Below are 18,579 nucleotides of genomic sequence, written 5' to 3' on the forward strand. Positions count from 1 at the left end.
GCTCTGAACAGAGGAACCTGGTTTCTGTTTAAAAGCCCGACCTTGCGCCTCTCTGATCTGATTCTGACATTTTTCCTGGCCCCACGGCTGACCCTCGGCAGTGGGCCCAGGCCGACCCAGGAGAGAGGTTCACTTGGGCCTGGGCACCAGCTCAGTGTTCGAGGCCTCGCCAGCCCTACCCCACGTCCCTGAGCGGAGCCCGGGCACAGGAGTCACCAGGAGCCTTGGGCCAGCGGCCGTGCTGCCAGAGGAAGTGATCAGGTCACCAGGACCCTGAGGTCGCGGACTTTGTGCCGCGTCTATGTCTGCAGGAACGCAGATGCTCCCAGAGGCTTCCTCCTCCTGGCCGATCGCCGGGCCCCAGGCCCCCAGCCAGCACAGGAGTGGGGCCTCCGAGCGAGGTCATGTTCCCGTTTTAAGGGGCAAAGACCAAGGCTCAGAGAGAGTGGGTGACTTGCCTGAGTCGCTGTCCCCACGGGACCCAGCCTCTGTCCCCGAGCCGCAGGCCACGTCAGAGACGGGCAGGAACCAGGGACACCAGGACCCCACCCCACACCCACCTCCAGGCCACACAATCCCCTGAGCCCCCAGGGGTGGGCAGGAGCTGGGTGGACGCCCCCACAGCCCGAGCGCCCCTTACCTGGGCTGTCGATGAGCAGCGGGAGGCTGTGAGGAGGGAGCTGGACCGGCTGCTGGCTCCCGGGCGCCCGCCTGGCGCTGTCCACCTGCTGCCGCCCCACCCCCGTCGCCGCCCCCCCAGCCCGGCCACCACCCGGCAGGTGACGGCCCCTGCTGCCTGCCCCCACTCAGGGTCACCACCCGGCCCTGCCCAGAGGGGTCCCTCCTGCGAGCTGCTCGGACTTTGCCCTCTGACCCCACCCTTCCCCAGCAGAGGATGGCGCCAGGACTGGGCGAAGGGCAGGTCAGAGTCAGGTGACTGCAAAGGCCTGAGGCCCAGGACTCAACCCGCGCAAAGGCCGGAAGGCAGGAGGGGGAGGGTCAGGCTGTTCCCCCATGTGCAGTAAAGTTGCCGCTTTTCTGTGCACACGTGTCCATTCGTGTGACCACAGCTGCCCGGCTAGGATCCCCCAGCGCTCCCTACGGCCTGGCCCAGCCCCCAGCTCTCGGCTCCCCTTGCTGATGTCAGAGACGACCGAGCCTGACTTCTTCCCTCAGCTTGAGGGAGACCCGGCAGCTCCCGGGGCCTGCAAGGAGCCGGGCTGCCCTAGGGAGCTGAGCCCCCAGCGCTGGAGGCCGCGGGATCCCGCTCCCCAGCTGCGAGGCGCGGCCACGGACGAGCACACACAGGCTTCACGGCACCTGTGCTTCACTGCCCGCCTGGAGACTGACCGCTGGGTTCACCTCAGAACTGCCCACGGACCCCAGGGGACACGGGTTTGATCCCTGGTCAGGGAACTACAGTTCCACACACCACCGGGCAGCTAAGCCCACAAGCCACAAGCAGAGTCTGTGCGCCGAAATTAAAGCTCCCACAAGTGGCAACAGAGACCCAACGCAGCCAAACAGACGAATAAAAACAGATTTAAAAGCCCTGCCCAGAGGCTCTCCAGCGCGAGAGCTCGCTTCTCTGCAGCTTCTCCATGTCCTTCTGGCGTCCCTGTCACAGCTCTTCCTCTCAGCTGATCTGACCTGTAGTCAGGCCTCCTGCGGCTTCTGTTCACATGGGGCTGGGGACCGAGTGCCTCCCCACATCTGCATCTGCACACGTGACCCTCTCTGGCGCAGTCTCACGTCTTTTAATTGGACCATTTGATTGCTTCCTGTTGAGTTTAGAGAGTTCTTTATATATTTGGAGAAGGCAATGGCACCCCACTCCAGTACTCTTGCCTGGAAAATCCTATGGATGGAGGAGCCTGGAAGGCTGCAGTCCATGGGGTCGCTGAGGGTCAGATACAACTGAGCGGCTTCACTTTCACTTTTCACTTGCATGTGTTGGAGAAGGAAATGGCACCCCACTCCAGTGTTCTTGCCTGGAGAATCCCAGGGACAGCGGGGCCTGGTGGGCTGCCATCTGTGGGGTCGCACAGAGTCGGCCACAACTGAAGCGACTTAGCAGCAGCAGCAGTTATATATTCTACGTGCAGCTCCTTCTCCTGTGTGAGGTTTGCAAACACCTTCTCAGTCTGTAGCTTGTCTCAGCTGTGTATTTCACAGAGCAATTTTTAACTTTTTGATACAATCAAATTTATCAGCGTGTTCTTTTGTGGATGGTCTTTTTGTGTTGTTACCAAGACCTCTTCGCCTAACCCCGGTCATGAAGATTTCTTTCTCCTTAAGTCGCCTAGTCTCATGATGTGACTTGATCTATGAGCCATTCTGAATTATTCTCTGTAAGAGGTGTGACTTCATCACGTCCGCCTCTTCTGCATGTGGATGGCAGAGGCACTGGCACCATCCTTTCCAAAGAAGATGTGGTACCCACATATATTTATATATCCAATAGAGTAATACCGAGCATCAAAAAGAATCAAATGATGCCATTTGCAGCAACATGGATGGACCTAGAGATGATCAGACTAAGTGAAGTCAGTCAGAAAGGCAAAGACAAACATCACAGGCTACCACTCACATGTGGGATCTGAAGTACGAATCAACCTGTGAAACAGAAACGAACTGTGGTCGCCAAGCGGGGAGGGGGGCGAAGGGAAGGGCTGGGCGTTTGGGGTCAGTGGATGCAAACTCTTACCTACAGGACAGAGAAACAACAAGGTCCCACTGCGCACCCCAGGGAGCTATATTCAGTATCCTGTGATAAGCCAGAATGGAAAAGAGTGTGAACAAGATTGTCCGTGTGTGTAACTGAGTCATGCTGCTGTGCAGGAGAAAGTAACACAAAATGGAAACAACGGTGAGTGAAGTGAAAGTCGCTCAGTCGTGTCTGACTCTCTGCGACCCCATGGGCTGCACAGTCCATTGAATTCTCCAGGCCAGACTACTGGAGTGGGTAGCCTTTCCTTTCTCCAGGGGATCTTCCTGACCCAGGAATCGAACCAGGGTCTCCTGCGTTGCAGGTAAATTCTTTATCAACTGAGCTATCAGGGTAAACATAACATAGAGTCGTACTCAGCATCAAAAACAATGAAACATCACAAACAACAGTACTTCAATAAAATTTAAGAAAACCACCCTTTCTCTGTGAAGCCCTCTGCACCTCCGTATAAACGGCCCTGCGCGGGGGGCCCGTTTCTCCACTGCGTCTCTCATCCCTGAGGCTGTCTCGATTATGCAGCCACAGTTAATACTGTGCAGTATGAGCCTCCAACTCCAATCTTCTTTTTCAAAATGGTTTTAGCTGTTCTAGTTCCCGCATGCTTACTCCTCAGCTGTGTACGACTCTGTGAAACCCTAGGGACTGTAGCCCACCAAGATCCTCTGTCCACGGGATTTTTCAGGCAGGAATACTGGAGTGGGTTGCCATTTCCTCCTCCAAGGGATCTTCCCAACCCAGGGATCGAACCCTCATCTCCTGGGCTTCCTGCATTCCCGGGGGGATTCTTTACCACTGAGCCGTCAGGAAAGCCCCTCTTTTGGAGGTAGCAGGATGGAAATAAACATTCTACATGCTTGAAAGAAGAAACATGTAGTTCCTATGCCCTTCCATGTAAACTTTACAGTCAGCCCCTCATTCAGTACAAAACAATCTGGAAGTTTCATTGGTGTTATGCCAAAAATGTACGATCACTTTGTGGAAAATTGGTATCTTTACAATTTTGAGCCTTTCAATCCTCGAGCACAGTTTATCTTCTCTCTATTTAGGGTTTAGGAGTCTGTAGCTCCCTGGGGCGTGGCAGTCATGGACGCGGACAGCGGCGCCGCCTCCCCGCGTGCGTGGCTCTTGCTGCCCTTGCTCACCGACTGCACGCCAAGACGCCGCTGCGTGCAGGCGGGAGCCTCCTTCCGGCCTGAAGCGCTGAGGCACGGCGTCGGTTGCAGGGGTCTCCTTTGCCAGTTCTCATCACGAATGAGTTCTGTATTTCACCATGTGCTTGTCTGCATCCATCTGTACATTCGTGTGGTTTTTCTTTGAACACAGTGTGGTGCATTGCGTTGATTTTCTTGACAACTGAACCGGGATAAACTTCATGGGTTGTGGTGCGCTGTTTTCTTTTTATATTACTGGATTTTGTTTACTAACACAGTCGGGTCTCAGTATTTGTGGATTTTGTACTTGCAATGTTGCCTACCAACCTCAAACTGCTTTTGTAATCCCCTCGGTGGGCATTTGTGGGCACAAGCGGAGCAGCAGACACGAGCGACTTGGCCCGCCCGTCCTCAGCCGAGGGTCAGCAAGGCGACACGCCTTCTTGCTTCAGCTCCCGCTGTGAACAAGTGCCCCTTCCGCGGTCAGCTTCGAGCCGTCTGTTTGTGCTTGTCAGCTTTTGGGAATCTGAGCCTGTACTCCCCCGGGAGCAGTGGTTCAGTGTCGGCTGACCTGGGGCTTGCGGTGACCCTACAGAACAGAAGAAGAAGAAGTGTATCTGGAGGATTTCTGCAGCTGTGTTCACAGTGCTGGGCTGATGCTGAACGGGTTGGGAAGCTTCCTTCCCCCTTCATCTCCTGGAAGGGATTTCTAGTCTTCCTTCTTTAAATGTTTTGTGTAATTTCCAGGGAAACCATCCGAGACTTGCTTTTTCAGAAGATAGTTAATTGCAGACTCAATTTCTTCAGAGTTGATAAGGCTAATCGAGCTATCCGGTTCGCGACGCGTGAGTTTTGGTGGTTTGTGGCTTTTGAGGACTTGGTCCGCGTCACTCCAGTTATTGACTTGCTGTCAACAGAATTACCCAGAGCCTTCCTTCCCTACCTGCTTGCCATGTTTGCGGTGATAGACCTCTCTCATTCCTGAAACTGTGTTTGGGCCTGCAATTTTTTTTTTTGCCGTTGCTGTTGCTAGAGGTCTACCAATTTTTTTGTTTCACAATTTTTTCTTTTTTTGATTTCCAAATTCTTTTGATTTCTGCTCTTACACATGCTAGTAAGATTATGCACAATATCCTCCAAGCTAGGCTTCAGCAGTATGTGAAATGAGAACTTCCAGATGTGCAACCTGGGTTTAGAAAAGGCAGAAGAACCAGAGATCAAATTACCAACATTCTTTAGATCATGGAGAAAGCAAGGGAGTTCCAGAAAACCATCTACTTCTGCTTCATTAACTACGCTAAAGCCTTTGATTGTGTGCATCACAACAAACTGTGGAAAATTCTTTAAAAGATTGGAGTGCCAGACCATCTTACTTGTTTCCTGAGAAACCTGTATGCAGGTCAAAAAGTAACAGAACTAGACATGGAATGACAGACTGGTTCAAAATTGGGAAAGGAGCACTTCAAGGCTGTGTGACTGTCACCTGCTTATCCAACCTGTGCAGAGCACCTCACGCAAAATGCTGGGCTGGATGAATCACAGGCTGGAATCAAGATTGCCAAGAGAAATATCAACAACCTCAGGTACGCAGACGACACCATTATAATGGCGGAAAGTGCAGAGGACCTAAAAAGCCTCTTGATGAGGGAGTGAAAAAGCCAGCTTGAAATTCAACGTTCAAAGAACTAAGATCATGACATCTGGTCCCATCATTCATGGCAAATAGATGGGGAAAAAGTAGAAACTGGAAGATTTTATTTGGGGGTGGGGGGGCTCCAAAACCACTGTGTGCAGTGACAGCAGCCACTGCTTGGAAGGAAAGCTATAACAAGTTAGACAGTGTGTTAAAAAACAAGACATCACTTTGCCCACAAAGGCCCGTATAGTCAAAGATATGGTTTTTCCAGTTGTCGTGTACAGATGTGAGAGCTGGACCCTAAAGGAGGCTCTGTGCCGAAGAATGGATGCTTTTCGAATTGTGATGCTGCAAAAGACCCTTAAGAGTCCTTTGGACTACAAGGAGACCAAACCAGTCAATCCTAAAAGAAATTAACCCTGAATATTCACTGGAGTTGTTGACAGAAGCTGAAGCTCCAATACTCTGGCCACCCAGAGAAAGGACCTTGATGCTGGGAAAGATTGAGGGCAGGAGGAGAAGGGAGTGGCAGAGAGGAAATAGTAACAGCATCACCAGCTCAATGGACAGGAACGTGCAAACTCCAGGAGACTACGGAAGCCAGAGGAGCCTGCTGTGCTGCGCTCCATGGTTTTGCAAAGAGTAGGACACAACTTAGCGACTGAACAATAAAAACTACATTTCTTTCCTCTTTTCTGCATGATTTGGGTTTACATTGCTTTTTCTTTTCTAATTTAAGGTGGAAGCTTAGATTACTGATTTGAGACTTCTTTTCTAATGTAAGCATTTGTACTAGAAATTTCCCTCTAAGCACTGTTTCAGCTCCATCTCTTAATTTTCTTACATGCTCCATTTTAATTGCATTCAGTTAAAAATATTTTAAGTTCCCCTTTTGATTTCCTCTTTGATCCATGGATTATTTAGGATTTTGGTGTTTAATTCCCAACTGATCAAACAGTTTTCTGACATCCTTCTCTTACTGATTTCTGTTCTAATTCTGTTATAGTCAGAGGACATGCTTTGTATGTTTTTGATCATCTTAAATTTGCTTGGGTTTTTTTTTAATCAGGACATGCTTTATTTGGATGTTCCTTGGGCGCTTGAGAAGGACGCACACCCTGCTGCTCTTGTGTGGGTCATGCTGTGAGTGACACTATGTCCAGTTGGTTGATAATATTGTTCACTTATTTTATATCCTTGCTGATCTTCTGTCTATAAGCTTTATCTATTACTGAGGGAGAAGCACTGCTGTGTGTATGGGACCCCTTGGACTGTAGCCCGCCAGGCTCCTCTGCCCATGGGATTCTCCAGGTAAGAATACTGGAGTGGGTTGCTAAGCCTTCCTCCAAGGGATCTTCCTGACCCAGGGATTGAACCCATGTGTCTTGAGTCTCCTGCATTGCAGGCAGATTCTTTACCGTTGAGTCACTGAGGAAGCCCAAAGAACTGCTGACTCCAACTATAATTGAGAGTTTATCTATTTCCTTTTCTTTTTCACTTTTTGGCCACACCACACAGCATGTGGAATCTTATTTCCCTGAACAGGCATCAAACCCACACCTCTTGGAGTAGAAGCTCAGAGTCTCAACTGCTGGGCCATGAGGGAAGTCTCAGAGTTGTCTATTTCTACTTTCTTTTTTAACCTTTACTCCTCTGGCTGCACCGGGTCTTCCTTGCGGCGCGTGGGGCCTTTGGTCTTCCTTGCGGCACGCGGGATCTCTAGTGTGGCACACAAGCTCTGACTTGCAGCATGTGGGATCCAGTGCCCTGACCAGGAATCAACCTCAGGCCCTCTGCACTGGGAGCTCAGAGCCTTAGCCAGGGACACCAGGGAGTCCCTATTTCTACTTTTAGTTCTGTCCATTTGTGCTTCAGAAAGTTTTTTCTATTAAAGCTCTCTTTTTAGGTGCATACTTTTAGAATTATTATGCCTTCTTGAAGAATTGTCAGTTTTATCAATATAAATCCTCTTTATCCTCCGTAATTCTCTTTGTTCCAAAGTTTCTGTTGTGTGGCATTAACAAAACCGCTCACTCCTGTCTTCTTCTGATTAGTTTTTGCAAGTATGTCATCTTTCATCCTTCTACTTTAATCTATGTATCATTATATTTGAAGTAAGTTTTAGAAATTGTAATTTATAATGAGAAATAAATATTTGGTCTTCATCTGTTTCTGATTCTCAGTTCCTAAAACCCTGCATTTTCCTAGGCTATGAGAGAAATCCATTTACACCTGCTGTAATTATGGATAATTTTAATTTGGTAAGTCAACTAAAAATGTCCGACTGTTTGTGACCCCAGGGACTATATAGTCCATAGAATTCTCTAAGCTAGAATACTGGAGTGGGTAGCTTTCCCTTCTCCAGGGGATTTTCCCAACCCAGGTATCGAACTGGGGTATCCTGCATTGCAGGGGGATTCTTTACCAGCTGAGGTATCAGGTAAGTCAACTGACATTGGGAATTCAATTCAAGATGGTAACTTGAATTTATTCTAGCATTTTATTATTTTGGTGGGTTCTGTCTCATCTTCCCCTTTCCCCTTTCTTGCCTTCGTCTGGGCCGTCAGGAATGTTTCTGAGCGGCCTTCGTCTGGGCCGTCAGGAGCAGTTCTGAGCGGCCTTCGTCTGGGCCGTCAGGAGCAGTTCTGAGTGGCCTTCGTCTGGGCCGTCAGGAACGTTTCTGAGTGGCCTTCGTCTGGGCCGTCAGGAGCTGTTCTGAGCGGCCTTCGTCTGGGCCGTCAGGAGCAGTTCTGAGTGGCCTTCGTCTGGGCCGTCAGGAACGTTTCTGAGCGGCCTTCGTCTGGGCCGTCAGGAGCAGTTCTGAGTGGCCTTCATCTGGGCCGTCAGGAACGTTTCTGAGCGGCCTTCGTCTGGGCCGTCAGGAGCAGTTCTGAGTGGCCTTCGTCTGGGCCGTCAGGAGCAGTTCTGAGTGGCCTTCGTCTGGGCCGTCAGGAATGTTTCTGAGCGGCCTTCGTCTGGGCCGTCAGGAGCAGTTCTGAGTGGCCTTCGTCTGGGCCGTCAGGACCGTTTCTGAGCGGCCTTCGTCTGGGCCGTCAGGAACGTTTCTGAGTGGCCTTCGTCTGGGCCGTCAGGACCGTTTCTGAGCGGCCTTCGTCTGGGCCGTCAGGAGCAGTTCTGAGCGGCCTTAGGCCTTTCTGCCGTGACTCTGGCTGCACCGTCTCCTGCGACCCTTTAGCCAGCTTCCCTGCCGTCTCTCGTGCCACAGCGGTCTTGGACGTCACGCTGACTGACACTGAAATCCCCCTGAACAATGCCGCAGCTTTTGCTTTTATTGTCCAACATATTTGAAAGAAACTGAGAGGAGAAAGCATCACTTCTGTTGCTCTTCCTTAATCCCAGTGTTCCAGATTTCCTTCTTGGAACACTGGTTTTTCCAGTAGTCATGTATGGATGTGAGAGTTGGACCATAAAGAGAGCTGAGTGACAAAGAATTGATGCTTTCAAACTGTGGTGTTGGAGAAGACTCTTGAGAGTCCTTGGTCTGCAAGGAAATCAAACCAGTCAATCCTAAAGGAAATCAGTCCTGAATATTCATTGGAAGGACTGATGCTGAAGCTGAAACTGCAATACTTTGGCCACCTGATGCAAAGAACTGACTCATAGGAAAAGACCCTGATGCTGGGAAAGATTGAAGGCAGAAGGAGAAGGGGATGACAGAGGATGAGATGGTTGGATGGCATCACCAACTCCATGGAAATGAGTTTGAGCAAAGTCCAGGAGATAGGGATGGACAGTGAAGTCTGGCATGCCTCAGTCCATGGGTTCACAGAGTCGGACACGACTGAGAGACTGAACTGATTGACTTATGTCTGAAGAATCTCTCTGTATTGTCTTTTTAGTCCAGGTCTGCTGCCTTCAAAGCCTCTTAGTTTTCCTTCATCTGAGACTGTCTTTACTTCACCATCTCCACACATTCAACTCCCAGCTTCCTGCAATGGATTCTTTGCTTTAAACAGCCCCTCCCAACTCCCCTTCTCTGTAAAAGACAGTTCCTCTCCTGTTCTCTGGGCTGACCAATGGCTCACCACAGAATGTACACCCTGAATTGTAACTCTTTGCTAGTCCCAAATAAACCATTTTTGCTGGTAAAATAACTGGCTGTTTGACTGTTTTAGGTCAACATTACTTGGTGTCAGAAGTGGGATCCAGAAAGGACCCCTGATAACTCCAATGTAGTGAGCGAACCACTGTGAACTCACAGAGCCCAGGGAGCTCACTGCTTTCTTGCTGACCCTAGAGTTTAAGGTAAGTTTTCTCCTGGACTCAAGTTCCATTCTTTCTGTGTTTTGAGGCTCTCCAGGTGTTATTGGAGATATACCATTTTTGAAGCCTTCATCCTGTATTTAAAAGGTTCATCTTTTCTTAGAGCATTTGTCTGGTGCTGTGGCCTATCTCTTGAAACCAGGGTGTTCCTACTGAAACCGTGCTGCTAAATCTTTTGTCCAGTTCCTTTGGAACTGAGCTATTCCTATTGGAACTGTGCTATTTAGAAAATTTTTTCCTTTGCTGTAGAGAAAAATCTCTAAGATAAGGGATTCTAGTCATTTAAATGTTTTGGTGGTGCCCTCTCTACCCCCTTCAGACAGCTTTATGTTTAAAAATTGTGGTCCCTCCTCAGGCACACTTCTAATTAAATGGACTAACTTTACAAAAGTAATTTAGAACACTAACAGTCATTAGGGGGAACTCTTAAATTTCCCAAGCTTACCTTTCTTAAAGATAAATTGGACAGCCATGCTCTAAAAATTTTCAAAACTATATGGAATTCCTATTATTATTGGTACTTTGAGGTTTCTAAGTGTTATCAAGATTATAAAATTGCCTATTAGCAAAATACAATTTTTAAATTAACTGAGGCAAACAGATAATTGAGATATGCAAAATGGATCCAGAGGTCTCTCCCCTCCTGCCTCCTCTGCCTCTGGACAAAGCAGCCTGTGTGCTCAGCAGTCCTGTGTGCTCAGCACCGTGTGCTCAGCAGCCCCATGTGCTCAGCAGTCCCGTGTGCTCAGCTGCCCCGTGTGCTCACTCTTGTGTACTCAGCCCAGTGCGCTCAGCAGCCCCGTGTGCTCAGCCCCGTGTGCTCAGCAGCCCCGTGTGCTCAGCAGCCCCATGTGCTCAGTAGCCTCTCCCCCGCCACCTTCTTCGGGCCCTTCTGTTCAGCTTTCACCTCCTCCTTGCCCTCCACTGCCACTTTCTAATTCTCTCACTGAGCTGCCTTTTTATATGCAGCTCTCCCCACTTCCTCCTCCTCTGAACCTCTCAGAATCTGTCCCTGGATTTAACTTTTGTTTTATATTGAAACATAGTTGATTGACAATGTTGTGTTAGTTTCAGGGTACAGCAAGGTGATATAGGTATACGTACACACGTGTCATTCTTTTTCAAATTCTTTTCCCAATTAGGCTATTACAGAATGCTGAGCAGCATTCTCTGTGCTATGAGTAGGTGCTTGGTCATCTGTTGGTTTTCTGTTTTAAATACAGCAGTGTGCACATGTCAATTCCAAACGCCTAGTTTACCCTTCCACTCCTTCCCCCCTGTAACCATAATTCAGAACACGCTCATTTCAAGTTAAGTTTTCTGAGGATCCAGACAAATCCCAAGCTGATGTTCCTGGTCCAAGGCCAGACTGTGAGCCCTAAAGAGGCCCCTGGAGTCACTGAGAAACCCCGCAGGTTTGCTCAAGAATTTAACATTATTACCCAAACCTACCAGCCTGGTTTCCCAGATCTATGTGCTTGTAAAAAGAAAGAAAGAAAGTGAAGTCGCTCAGTGGTGTCCGACTCTTTGCGACCCCAGGGACTGTAGCCCGACCAGGCTCCTCTGTCCGTGGGGATTTTCCAGGCAAGAATACTGGAGTGGCATATGCTTGTGGGCAGGCACAAGCCAAACACTGGATGAAGTTGCCTCATGGGAACATCCTGAAAAGGGTTTAGAGAAGCAATCCCCAACTTTTGGCAAGAGGCTAGAACACTTAATACAGGACTCCACCAAGTAATTACAGTAGCCTTCCCTTAACCAGCTGATGGGAACAACGGTCAGGCCTGCACCCCTATTCATTCATTAGGCTGAGAGGCCTTAGAAAATATCACGCTGGAATTTCTTTCTCCCGAAAGGGGAAGTGATTCTAGGATGTCAGAGTAACAATCAAAACAGTCAATCAGGTGAACTAAGTGACCTTCACCGCCTTTGCTTTGCCTCTCACAGTCCTGGGCTGTTTCTGGAGACACTGACCATCTGTTCCTATTGAATCAGCTACCACCCTCCTTATGGGCAACAACTTCAACAGATTTTGGCAAAACCCACAGCTCTTTCAGTCAAGACTCAAATTTAAGTCCCTCGAATCCTCTCCCCAGAACGAACCAACAGGCTTAAGTAGAGAAGGTCCTCCAGGTTTAAAGCCCGTGACAGAGTTCCAGGGCTCAGGGCCTCCCCACCCCATACATACTGCTAAGCGGAACCTGTGAGAAAGCCCAGGGGCTGAGGATGGAGGTCTGTCTAGGATCTGCAGGCCATAATCAACGCTGCTGCCCCTCAGCACCCCATTGTTCTTAACCCCCACCCTCTACAAGCACCCACTCCTACTGAAAGCAACATTTCACCATAACCGACCTACGCGGTGCACACAGCAGCATTCCAGCTGGCAGAGCGAGTGCCCTCCTGCCTCCACCCGGGAGGATGGTAGCACACCTGGACAGTGGTGCCCCAGGTGTCACCAAAACACCCTCTTTTTTCCATAAATCTTAAAAGCTGACTTGGATGGCATCGTGTTTTTTGAAGTCTTGACTCCGCTATGATACACAGCTAACCTCTGAGCAGCACGGGTTTGAACTGCGTCGGTCGTCTTATGTGCAGCTTTCCCGATAAAGTCTACAGTGCTGCTGCGGCTGGCTGGCTCCTGCTCCGGGAGCGCAGATGCAGAGGGCTGACCGGAAAGTGGCGCTCCGTTCCCCCATCGTGCCGACTGTGCGGCCCCCTGGATGGCAGCCCGCCACGCTCCTCTGTCCACGGGATTTCCCAGGTAAGCATACTGGAGCAGGTTGCCGTTTCCTTCTCCAGGGGATCTTCCTGACCCAGGGATCAAACCTGGGTCTCTTGCATCCGGGTTTTCAACTGCACATGGGGTGGGTGCCCCAAACCCCACATTGTTCAAGGGCCAGTTACACAGGAAGTCTGCTTCTCCGCTCTCCTCAAACGTCGTCACAGGAAGCCATCATCCCACTGTTAAAACTTTTGGTCTTAAAGGAACATAAAGTCTTCAAGGAAAAACTGAGGTTCCTCAAACTCAGGATAGATATTTAGGGAACCTAATCTTGAAACAAGGGTAGCAGTTGGATCCAGGTACACTTTGCGGCATCCTGAACTTCCCCAAGCCAAAAACTAAGCCCCAGTCATGAGGTTTTACTTGGGTTAGCTGGATACTCTTGAAATTGAATTCCAAATTTCTCTCTTATGGCCAGCCTCTATGTGCTCTATGAAAAGTGCAAACCAGACTGTTTGGGAAGATCAAGGGGACCTGCCTTTGAGAGTTTGAAGAGAAGTTTAACAGACTACTGGCCCTTGACAGCCTAGTGATCAGCTTCCCTGTCCATCTCTGTATGTGAGAAGAGAATGTCCTTGGAGGCTTGGGGACTGTCACTGCCCCATCGAGTGCTACAGCCGGGCCCTGTGGCTCGGGGACGGCCCCTTGTCTCAGGGTCACTTCTGCCACTGCCCTTCCGGTCATGGCCACCAGAGAAAGAGCCACGGGACCCCGTTAACCATCTTTGCACCCCAGGCAGTAGAAGCCCCCGAGTTGTCACACACGCCACACTTTTTGGTTAGCCACGCCAGCTCCGGTGAGACCCTGCTGCCCACAGCTCCTCACGCAGCTCCTTCACGTTGTAACAGTCCTCGGCCCTCCGTGCCACTCCCCTCCTTCTCTGACCAAACACCTCACGCCTGTGTGGCCCCGCCAGTCACTGCCGACTCCCCGGCGGGTCACGGGGGCTCCTTTGCCCAGGGCAGCCTGGCCCTGGCTCGCCGACAGCGCCTGCTTGAGACGACACAGTGAAGACTGTGTTGGGCGTGCTGCTGTGCCTCCTTCCCTCCTGAGGCAGCCAAGGCAGCACCTTGCCTTTCGGCTGCTTGGGCCCAACGGGCTGAGCTACATGCTCTCAGTCAGGCTTGTGCTGTAGCCAAGGGCAAACCCACCATATGCACACCCATAGTCCATGTGTCTCTGGGGCCGCCCAGGACCCTGGGATACTTAGGGAAGCAATGCGGTTCCTTACTTCTAATGCACTGAGATTAAAAATGGCTCTTCTGTTTAAATCTAATAGATGCCACACTCTCACCAGCCGCCTTGGTCATCATCAAGACGCTGAGCGTGACTCATCCCAGACTTGACTCCCTGGAGGCTAAGAGAATCCATCTCACTGATATTTCGTGCAACAACACTGCTCTCAGAGGAACCACTGGCCACACTTCTGTTATGGTCTGAAGAGATGCTCCCCAAATGACAGCCCGAGAAGGCCAGCGTAACAACTGGCCTCAGAAAAAGACAAACAGTATTGAAAATCCAGTGACTGTTGGTTCCATAAAAAGAACTCTGCAGCTGCTGCTGCTAAGTTGCTTCAGTCGTGTCCAACTCTGTGCGACCCCATAGACGGCAGCCCAGCAGGCTCCCCCATCCCTGGGATCCTCCAGGCAAGAGTACTGGAGTGGGGTGCCATTGCCTTCTCCCAAAAAGAACTCTAGCTTGGGCCAAATATCAATCCAGCTTCCTGAGGAATTCTAAGATTCGCATTCCTTAGTACATGCACTAAACCATAGATCCACTGACAAAACGATAGCCTTCATGAACCAACACTGGTGGGGAAGTATTAATAAGGCCTCAAAAAGTGCCTGCCTGGCTCATCTCATCTGTCCAAATACAATCCGGGGAAAGTCGCTCCCAGAGACTCTGCATCGCCTCACGCCCACTGGAGGTTTGGCAAATGTGCTTCCTATTGCTTCCCTCTCCCCACTGATTCAAACACGTTTGTTATGATCTGTCTGTTTTCTGGACCAAAGTTTGCCCTGAAGATAGGCCACTGCTTCTTCCAAGGCTAACATTTTGTTAGGAAAGATGACGTTTCCCTGGGGAACACCTCTCAAACGTCACAGTGCCCGGGCGCCCGTGTTGCCAGTCTGGAACTTGACTAAGCTGCACCATTTGGCCGGCTTTACACTGTCACTGACTTACATCCTCCAGTTCACAGGGTAACTCGAGGGCATTAATGGCACTTTTAAAACCCAACCGGCAAAACTTACAGAGACTCTCCAACTACTGTGCCCAAAGCATTGCCATTTACCCCTCTCAGACCCACTCCCGTGGGAACCCACCAATTCTCACCCTTTGAGCCACTAGACCTCAGGTGTACCTGAGACCTGCCTCTTTTGACCCAGGGCTGATACAGGGAGATATACGTCAATGCTTCAAAGACCTGACTGCCTCTGTTGGAAATAACTGTGCTCTGGAAGGGCTGTCTTTTCACAGCTGTTCCGGGAGATGAAGAGCTTAAGTATCACGCCTGCAACCCAGAAGGACCCCCTTCAGCCTCTCTGGAAAGGCCCCAGGCAGGCACTGCTCACCAGCCTGTGCTGCCAGGCTCCAGGGAAGAGACTCTGGATCCAGGTGACACGCCCAAAGAGAGTGCCCACCCCTGCACACCAACTGGAGACCTGAAAGTAAAGATTTCCTGGAACTGAAGCAGGCCACATCTGAGCAGACGTCAGAATCAGGCTTGTTAGATGGTCTGAAATTCACACACCTCTCTCTCATCTGGACTATTAACTAACTCTGCAATCTTATCAAAATTCATGGAGTGGATGTGTAACCTGCAGGCTGTATGACTGAAAGTCTTTCTCAAATGAGAAAGTCTCTGATAACCCAGTATTGGAAATCAACTATGCTTCAATTTAAATAAACAAGAAGTGCTTGCAGTTTCCCTGTTTGGGGGAAGGTCATCAGCTATCGCCTGACGTCACTCCTGCGCCGCGCCTTGTCATCAGCTATCGCTTCACGTCACTCCGGCGCCGCGCCTTGTCATCAGCTATCGCCTGACGTCACTCCTGCGCCACGCCTTGCCATCAGCTATCGCCTGACGTCACTCCTGCGCCGCGCCTTGTCATCAGCTATCGCCTGACGTCACTCCTGCGCCGCGCCTTCTCAAAGGCTTATTTCTCTCCGAGTCGAGCGTGCCCTCGCTGCAGTCACTGCTCTAAGACACACTTCCGAAGGGAAATCCCTGAGAGCTCTGGCCTAGCCCTCTGTTACTTGAATGTGCCCTCCAGAGTTTTCCAACCTCTCTTCCAAGAGGGACATGACATCCAGGAAAGGCCCTCCCTGGCACTGACAAAAAGTCACTGAATCCATTTAAAAAATGTGTTGATAAGCAACGCTTTTGGAGGAAAATCTTCATCAAAGAGGGGCCATGTGAAAATTGGTAAGCAGAAACCTTGTTTAACGCGAGGCCAGCAGGGGGCGCTCTCAGCCCCACCGAGGGTCGGTCTCAGTCACGCCCGACCCTCGGCGACCCCCGGACCGGCGCCCGCTCCTCGGTCCGGGGACTCTCCAGGCAGAACTGGGGTGGGGACCTTGATCTTCCCGCCCAGGGAGCAAACCCAGGTCTCCTACACGGGAAGGAGACTCTACCACCAGCGCCGCCCGGGAAGCCCCGAAGGCCTGCGGCGCAGCCTCGGTCGCAGACCCCACGGGGAGGTGCAGACCTGCGCCCCCGGCGGGAGATTTTCTCCCCGCCCGGCAACAGCTCAGCCAATGAGAGGTTGTCGCAGTGCGACCCATGGAAAGCCGCCACACTTCCGGCTCCCGGCTTCCTCCAATGGGCTGTTTAGAACAGCCCTTCCAACCCCCTTTCTCTATGATAGAGCTTTCTTTCTTTTGTTCTCTGTACTTGCTTATGGTTCACCTTAGTTTTCTCGCTTGCATTCCAATTATTTCCTGTTCCCAAATAAACCCACATTGCTGGTAACAACTGGCTGTTTTATTATTTGAGCATCTTGACAACAACTCTTCCAAGTCTTCGTCAGATAATTTCAACACCACGGCTTCTCATCCTTGGCACCTGCTGGCAGCCTGTGTCTGCTGGTCAAGATCTCTATGGCTCTTCCGGTCTGTAATGTTTCGAGTACCCTCTATGAGACTGAGGTCTTGTCTCTGGCCTGTGGAGAGTGCTGGGGATTCAGCCACACTCTAAGGGTGGGTCTGGGAGTGGGCTGGGCTGCTGCTGCAGGTGCTGGTTGGATTCAGCCCACACAGCCCTGGGAGCAAGGCCAGGGACTCATAAATACCTTTGCAGGTGGTTTTCCTGTACTTTACAGATCCTGGTTCCCACCCCCACCAACAGTTCCCTTCCCAGCCCTTGAGCCTATCTGATATACACAGCATGTCTAGTCCACGTGACTGTCTTCCTGGTTCTCAGACAGACCTGGCCCAGTCTAGTGACCACTGCAAGGGCTGGGACCAATGGAGGGTGCCTCCCACCGTGGCTTTGATGATTGCCTTCCTAATCCTGATCTCTGACTCCTCCCTGGGAACTCACATGAGACTCTGGACACAAACCTATTAAAGGAGTTGTTGGTACAGCGTGTCCTTTCTGGAAGCAGGGCAGATGGTGGGTCTGAGTTTCATCCTGATGGTGATGGAAGGTTCTAAACAAGGCAGATGTGCTGCGGCTCTGTCCCCTGGGGCACACATCCAGAGCAGGGCATCAGGTGCGCGGGGGACACTGTGTGGGGTTGTGGGGGTGAGCGTGGCCACATAGGCTGGGGTGTGCACGCTGCAAGGCTTGGAGAGCAGGAAGGTAGAGAGGGCAGGCCAGGGCCACCTCCGCCCATGCTGTCCCAGGAGGTGAGGGCTGGACAACAGGCCTGCCCGGGTAATTAAAAGGGTTCACGTGTCACGGGAGGTGAGAGGAACACACCCATCTGTGTGACCTCTTCAGTTTAAACGGAGAACGTGCAGGCCTCTTGCGAGCCCAACCATCCTTCTCCCTCACAACCCCACCCGGGAATGGTGTGCTGCTTCTGGGACGGCCGCGCCCGTGACCTGGCTGCCCCCGTGACCTGGCTGCCCCATGAATGGTGCAAGCCGCGGCACATGGACACCCACGCAGGAGGCCCCGGTGGGAGGCGCTGGCTCCACGTTTACCAATTACGTTTTAAGCGCTATTGTCAGATTGCTTTCCAAGAAGTCTACAGCAATTAATATGATCTCCTCCCCACACAGTCACCAGCACAGGGTGACTCAGACCCTTTAAAATGTTTGCAAAACCAACAGGCAGGACACATCTCTCCCTTCACTGGCTTTTTACAGGCCGTTTGATTTCTTTCTCTGTGAGGTGTCAGTTCAGCCCCCACTCACTCTCCCTGTGGGCTGTGTCTCTTTGTTAATATAAACCTTTGTATGGAAAGGACCTTAATCCCTCATGTGCATGCTTGCTCAGTTGCTCACTTGTGTTCAACTCTTTGCAATCCACGGACGGTAGCCTGTCAGGCTCCTCTGTCCATGGACTTTTCCAGACAAGAAGGCTGGAGTGGGTTGCCATTTCCTACTCCAGGGGATCTTCCCAACCTAGGGATGGAACCCACGTCTCTTGGCAGACAGACTCTTTCCCATTAAGCCCCCGGGGGAGCCCTTACCTCTCCCACTAGGTGCCAGCACGTCTCCTCAGCGCCCCCTGGCGGCTGCTGCTCCCAGCTGAGGTGGGTGTGCAGAGGCTGCAGACCTGAGGTTGCTTCGGCACCCCCACCCAGCCTGCCTCCAAGTCTGCCACCCCCTCCCTCTGTTCTTTCCCCACAACGCTTTCCGTGTTTACACCGCTTTGCTCCTGGGTACCTTCTGGATTTGACGCCCCCTCATCACGCTTCTGGTGGTTCTGTGCGTGAGGGAGAGAAGCTCGTGGACCAAATGCAAGACCTCAAGTCTTCCGAGGGCACACCCTGCCAGCCCTGATCCACCAGGCTGACCCTGAAGACTGTGGGGGCGAATCTAC

The sequence above is a fragment of the Bubalus kerabau genome, chromosome 11, assembly GCF_029407905.1.
Source record: "Bubalus kerabau isolate K-KA32 ecotype Philippines breed swamp buffalo chromosome 11, PCC_UOA_SB_1v2, whole genome shotgun sequence".
NCBI classification, from domain to species: domain Eukaryota; kingdom Metazoa; phylum Chordata; class Mammalia; order Artiodactyla; family Bovidae; genus Bubalus; species Bubalus kerabau.